Genomic DNA, 5,859 nt, shown 5'->3' with positions numbered 1-5,859 from the left:
TGTCTGATGTTGGCTACTGCCAAGTAAGGGTTGTGGCAAGATGGGGAAGGAACAAGATATTAGGAAGTAACCAGAGCTCACGCTCCCCAGGCAGGGGCTGTGCTAGGCAGAGTTGTGGTGAACTGGGATGGGAACTGGATACAGAGAAGTAACCGGAGCTCACGCTCCTGAGGCAGTGGGCAGTGCTATGTGGAGCTGTGATAAGCTGGGGAAGGAACAGAATACAAGGAAATAGCCGGAGCATGTGCTCCTGAGGCAGGGGGCTGTGCCACGTGGGAGTGGGACGGCAGAAAACGAGTTCCTTTGTCTATCCCCCTCCCTAGGTACAACGCTAACCCCAGATGCCTCCTTCCTGTGTCCTTCCTGACTTCCTGGGTCACGTACTTTCCCTTTGTGCGCTAAACTCAGACATCCCCTTCCGGGTATCTGATCCTACAATCAATGACTAGTAGGCGGGCTGAGGAGGAGGGGCTAAGTAGGTACTTAAGGAACGGTAGTGGTCGGAGCTCACTCTCTCTTTGCTCCTGCTCTCTTGCTCTGGCCTTCCTGCTTGGCCTTGCTGTAATGGCCTCTGAATAAAGCTCGGGTGTTGGCACCTCCTGGTCGGCTCGTCTCTGTGTGTTTATCTGGGTAGGCTCCGAAGACTGGTAAATATGACTCTGGCAGCCTGCTCCTTATAGGAGGAGAGTGCACGGTGCAGCCGGCACAAGTGGCACCCAACATGGGGCTTGAACCCACAACCCTGAGATTGAGAGTCTTATGCTCTACCGACTGAGCTAGCCGGGCTTTTAGTAGGATTCAGGCTTTGGGGAAACAAAGGCCCTCCATGACAAAGATTAAAAAAGGTCCTGATAAACCCTTCCTGGATTTCATGGTCCGCCTACAGGCGGCTGTTTCGAGAGGACTATCAGAAGTGCTGAAAACAAAAGAGACTAAATTGTGCTATCTATGCAGCAAAGCCGGTCATTTCAAGGCACAATGCCGCCAGAAACCTGGTGGAGCCTGCCCCGAGGTAATTTGTTACAATTGTAACAAATCTGGCCATTATGCTAAGGAATGCCGCAAGAAACTAGGGAAATGGGGCAAGGGGCCCCTCGAGGGCCCCTCAACAAGCTTACCAGATGGAAGCTCCACCCCCTCAGAATGCGCCCTCGGGGCTGCATCAGGAATATCTCCGACTTCTACCCAGTGGTTTGGACTTCCCCTTTACAGCAAAGGAAATTTCCAAATCGACCCCGGTGGTTGCTGGTTTGAGATACAATTTATGGGGAAGGGATATTTTGAAGGCTTGTGGGGCATCTGTTTATATACCACCCCTGCAGGATTTTTAATTGGGGCCGTTGGGCAACAAGAGAAATTTTCTTGTATCAGACCCACTCCTCTAACATGGAGATCTAATAACCCAGTCTGGGTACCCCAATGGCCCCTCCCTGCAGAGAAAGCCCAGGCTTTACATGATATAGTGCAGCACCAGTTACAGGTGGGGCACATTGAGCCCACGTCCAGCCCCTGGAACAGCCCAGTGTTTGTAATAAAAAAGAAATCAGGGAAATTTCGAATGTTAATAGATCTCAGGGCGGTTAACACCACCCTAGAGCCCATGGGAACCCTACAGCCTGGCCTCCCCTCCCCTAATTTAGTGCCTTCTGGATGGCCTGTGACAGTCATAGACATCCAAGATTGTTTTTTCTCTATCCCATTATCCCCAGAGGATAGAAAGAGATTTGCCTTTACCATACCCACTACTAATAATGCAGGACCAGATTTAAGATATCAGTGGAAGGTCCTGCCCCAAGGAATGTGCTGCAGTCCCACCTTATGTCAGGCTTATGTGGGGAGAGTGCTGGACCCTATCAGGGACAAATGGCCTAAAGCCACAATACTTCATTATATGGACGATATTTTATTAGCCACTAGCACTAATGAGAAACTAGCAAGATTGGTAAAAGAAACCGTCTCTGCTCTTGCTCATTATGGTTTGGTGGTGGCCCCTGACAAAGTCCAACAAAATTACCCACTCACATACCTTGGCCTTCGTATGGAGGCTGTTTCTATTATCAATCAAATTCCTGAACTAGGGCTTGATAAGATAACCACCTTGAATCACTTCCAAAAGTTAGTGGGACAGATCCAATGGCTCAGGGCCCGCACACCCATTCCTCCTGCTGTAATGCAGCCTTTATATGATATATTAAAAGGAAATTCAGATTTGAACTCCCCTCAGGCATGGACTCCTGCTGCTAAGGCAGCAGTGTCCCAAATATTCTCACTTGCTGCCCAGGCCCAGACCGCCAGATGGGACCCCAAAGGTAGAATAGAGGTCTCCTTGGTCAATCAACAGAGCCCTTTTTGTGTTATACACCAAGGTCCCAAATTGTTAGAATTTGTATATGCAAAGAAGACTCACAAGGTGCTGCCAAATTATTATGAGATGTTAGGGGAACTAGCCTTAGCTGCAGTACAAAGGGCTGTCCACTTGTCTGGGCAGCGACCTTTACTTTACTCGATTTTTGAACCTGGACACCAAGAAACCATTATGCAAATCTATTGGTCTTGGGCATGTTGTTCCCAAAGGGCCGAGGTGAGTCCTCATTCCTCCTGCCTGCTCCTCCCTATGCTAGAGCAAATAACCTTAGTACCCCCCCCAATGAAAGGTTATGGGAGAACCTGTTCAAGGCCCAAATGTTTTCACTGATGCTACAAAAAACCGAAAGACCTCTATTTATCATGAGGCCTCTAAGGAAATAACAGTATTAGAAACCCCCTATGACTCTACCCAGAAAAATGAGCTCTTTGCCATCCTCCATGCTTGCTCCATGTTTATTCTCATCAGTCCACCTCAGGAGGCATTTTTGAGGGCAATGATGTAGCAGATCGTGCTTTACAGTGCTCCCTACTGCCAGTCCTCACCCCTCCTGAACAAGCCCATGATTTTTACACCTACCAGCGAGCTCCCTGAGACCCCTGTATGGTTTAACTCGTGAACCGGCTAGACAAATTGTGAGGCGATGTGTGCGCTGTGTTCCTTTTCTCCCCCCTCCACCCAGAAAGGGGATTAACCCACGAGGTCTTTTTCCCAATGACTTGTGGCAAATGGATGTTACTCACCTTGGCCGTGTCACTATCCATGTCTGCACTGATATTTTTTCCAAAATTATGATGGTCACTGTATCCAGTAAGGAGAACACCCCATCAGTTATTAAGCATCTGTACCATTGCTTCGCCTCTGTGGGGATCCCTCACGTCATTAAAACTGACAACGGGCCTGCCTATTTATCTACACAAATGACTGCCTTCTTTACATCCTTTGGCATTAAGCATGTTACAGGGATCCCCTATAACCCCACAGGTCAGGCTATTGTTGAGCGAGCCCATCATACCTTGAAAGCTACCCTCAGTAAACAAAAAGGGGGAGTAGGAGGTCAGGGCTCAGGGCGGTGGCCTACCCAAGCAGACGTGGATAAAGCTTTATATACATACAATTTTCTCTGTCTAGATAGAGACACGGGCCTATCCCCTAGCATGCTACAGCTAATAACACCACCCACTTGTAATTCATCTGGCCCCTTAAAAACAGCACTACATGCACCATCCCTTAACCAGAAAGTCCTCTGGAAGGACGATGAGGGAAACTGGCAAGGCCCATCTGTAGTGTTGTGGAGTGGGCCGGGGTATTTATGTCTTACAGATCCTGATGGCCAGAGCCGCTGGGTACCAGAAAGAAGAACAAAATGAGTTGAAGAAGCCCCGGGAGAGACAACAAGGATGGGAGAAGAAACACAGTCAACAGAAAATTCAGAGAGAGCAGAAAGAAAAGACAGTTAGGATGACCAAACTGAGTAAACTGTTTTCACTTTTTGCGCGATCAGGACTTTGCCACAGGTTGCGTCAGCTCCAGTGCCCTGGGACACAAGAGAGAATGGCTGGGGGCACTTGGCGTTGGCAGCATCCATCTTCGAGGAGTTCCAGATACAGGACTTATATAGTGGACAGCAATTGCTTGCCTCAAAAATAGAGGAACTGGCCAATAAATTCTCCCAAGCCCTCCAAGTGCAGGCTGATATTGATCAGCAGCTGGAGGAGCAGATTCAAAAAATAGCATTGGCTACCCAGGACATTGGGAATGAACTTATGTGGCTGGAATTGAGACAGCAGTTGCCATGCGATGGCTGATATTGATCCATTTGTGTAACACCCTTAAACCATAACGCCACTTGCGACGCCCTTTCACAAAGCATAAATGACACTCTCCCTTTCTTTTCTATTTGGTGTAATGATACCCGTGCCCTTTCCCAGATCCAGGCTACAAATCTTTCCTCTGTACTCCAGGCTTTATGGGTGTTAATTACACTGGCGCGGAACATATCTGACACTTGGCACCAGCACGAGACTGATGATATTGTTCATCACCTTAGCGATTGGATTAAGCATACCTCCTTCCCCATCCCCTCCCTTGTAACCCATTGGGCATTTATAGCTCTTTTTGCATTTATACATTTATTGTTACTACCCACTATATTAGGAGGTTTCCTTAGGATTCTTAGAGGTTCTATAGAGGCACTCAGAACCAAAGGCCTAGTATTGAGACCCTGTCTCCGCCCCCTCAATTAAACAAAAAGGGGGAATTGTGAGGGACTGTCTGATGTTGACTACTGCCAAGTAAGGGTTGTGGCAAGATGGGGAAGGAACAAGATATTAGGAAGTAACCGGAGCTCACGCTCCCCAGGCAGGGACTGTGCTAGGCAGAGTTGTGGTGAACTGGGATGGGAACTGGATACAGAGAAGTAACCGGAGCTCACGCTCCTGAGGCAGTGGGCAGTGCTATGTGGAGCTGTGATAAGCTGGGGAAGGAACAGAATACAAGGAAATAGCCGGAGCATGTGCTCCTGAGGCAGGGGGCTGTGCCACGTGGGAGTGGGATGGCAGAAAACGAGTTCCTTTGTCTATCCCCCTCCCTAGGTACAACGCTAACCCCAGATGCCTCCTTCCTGTGTCCTTCCTGACTTCCTGGGTCACGTACTTTCCCTTTGTGCACTAAACTCAGACATCCCCTTCCGGGTATCTGATCCTACAATCAATGACTAGTAGGCGGGCTGAGGAGGAGGGGCTAAGTAGGTACTTAAGGAACGGTAGTGGTCGGAGCTCACTCTCTCTTTGCTCCTGCTCTCTTGCTCTGGCCTTCCTGCTTGGCTTTGCTGTGATGGCCTCTGAATAAAGCTTGGGTGTTGGCACCTCCTGGTCGGCTCATCTCTGTGTGTTTATCCGGGTAGGCTCCAAAGACTGGTAAGTATGACTCTGGCAGCCTGCTCCTTATAGGAGGAGAGTGCACGGCGCGGCCGGCACACTGCCCCCCATTTATTCTATTCTGAATTTTGACACTGTCCCTCCTTAGAAGTGTTTGCTTCTGATTACCCCCTCCCCAAACCTGCCCTCCCCTCTATCATCCTCCTGCTGTCTTGTCCCCTACCCCCCTATTTTTCTGTAGGGTAAGATAGATTTCCATACCCAATTGGGTGTGTATGTTATCTTTCCCCAAAAATCTTCCTCTCTTCCTAACTTCTCTCTTACTGTTGAGGGTACCACAAGTCTCCCATTCACTCAGGTTCACAACCTAGATGTTATCCTCTTCTCCTCACTCTCAACTCCCCCCCACCATATCCAATCTGTTGCCAAGCCCTATCAAGCCTGCCTTCATAACATTTATTGTATATACCCTATGAGAATAAGATTCATTCATTCCCTCTCAACTTCCCCCATATCCCCTCCACTGTAAAAGCCTTTTCTTGTCTGTTTTATGTGAGATAATTTACCCCCTTCTACCTCTCCCTTTCTCCTTCTCCCAGTATAATCCTCTCTAAC

At 48.6% G+C, this 5,859-nt stretch overlaps 1 non-coding gene across 1 annotated transcript; it reads right to left on the bottom strand.

Moving 5' to 3' along the window:
• Positions 1-713: 713 nt before the first annotated feature.
• Positions 714-786, bottom strand: TRNAE-CUC. The gene has a single exon. It is a non-coding gene; the product is annotated as a tRNA-Glu (tRNA).
• Positions 787-5,859: the final 5,073 nt, after the last annotated feature.

Source organism: Vombatus ursinus, unplaced genomic scaffold, assembly GCF_900497805.2.
Source record: "Vombatus ursinus unplaced genomic scaffold, bare-nosed wombat genome assembly UNPS02014832.1, whole genome shotgun sequence".
NCBI lineage: Eukaryota > Metazoa > Chordata > Mammalia > Diprotodontia > Vombatidae > Vombatus > Vombatus ursinus.
Note: the sequence above shows the minus strand (reverse complement) of the source record. Positions and strands in the feature narration are given on the sequence as shown.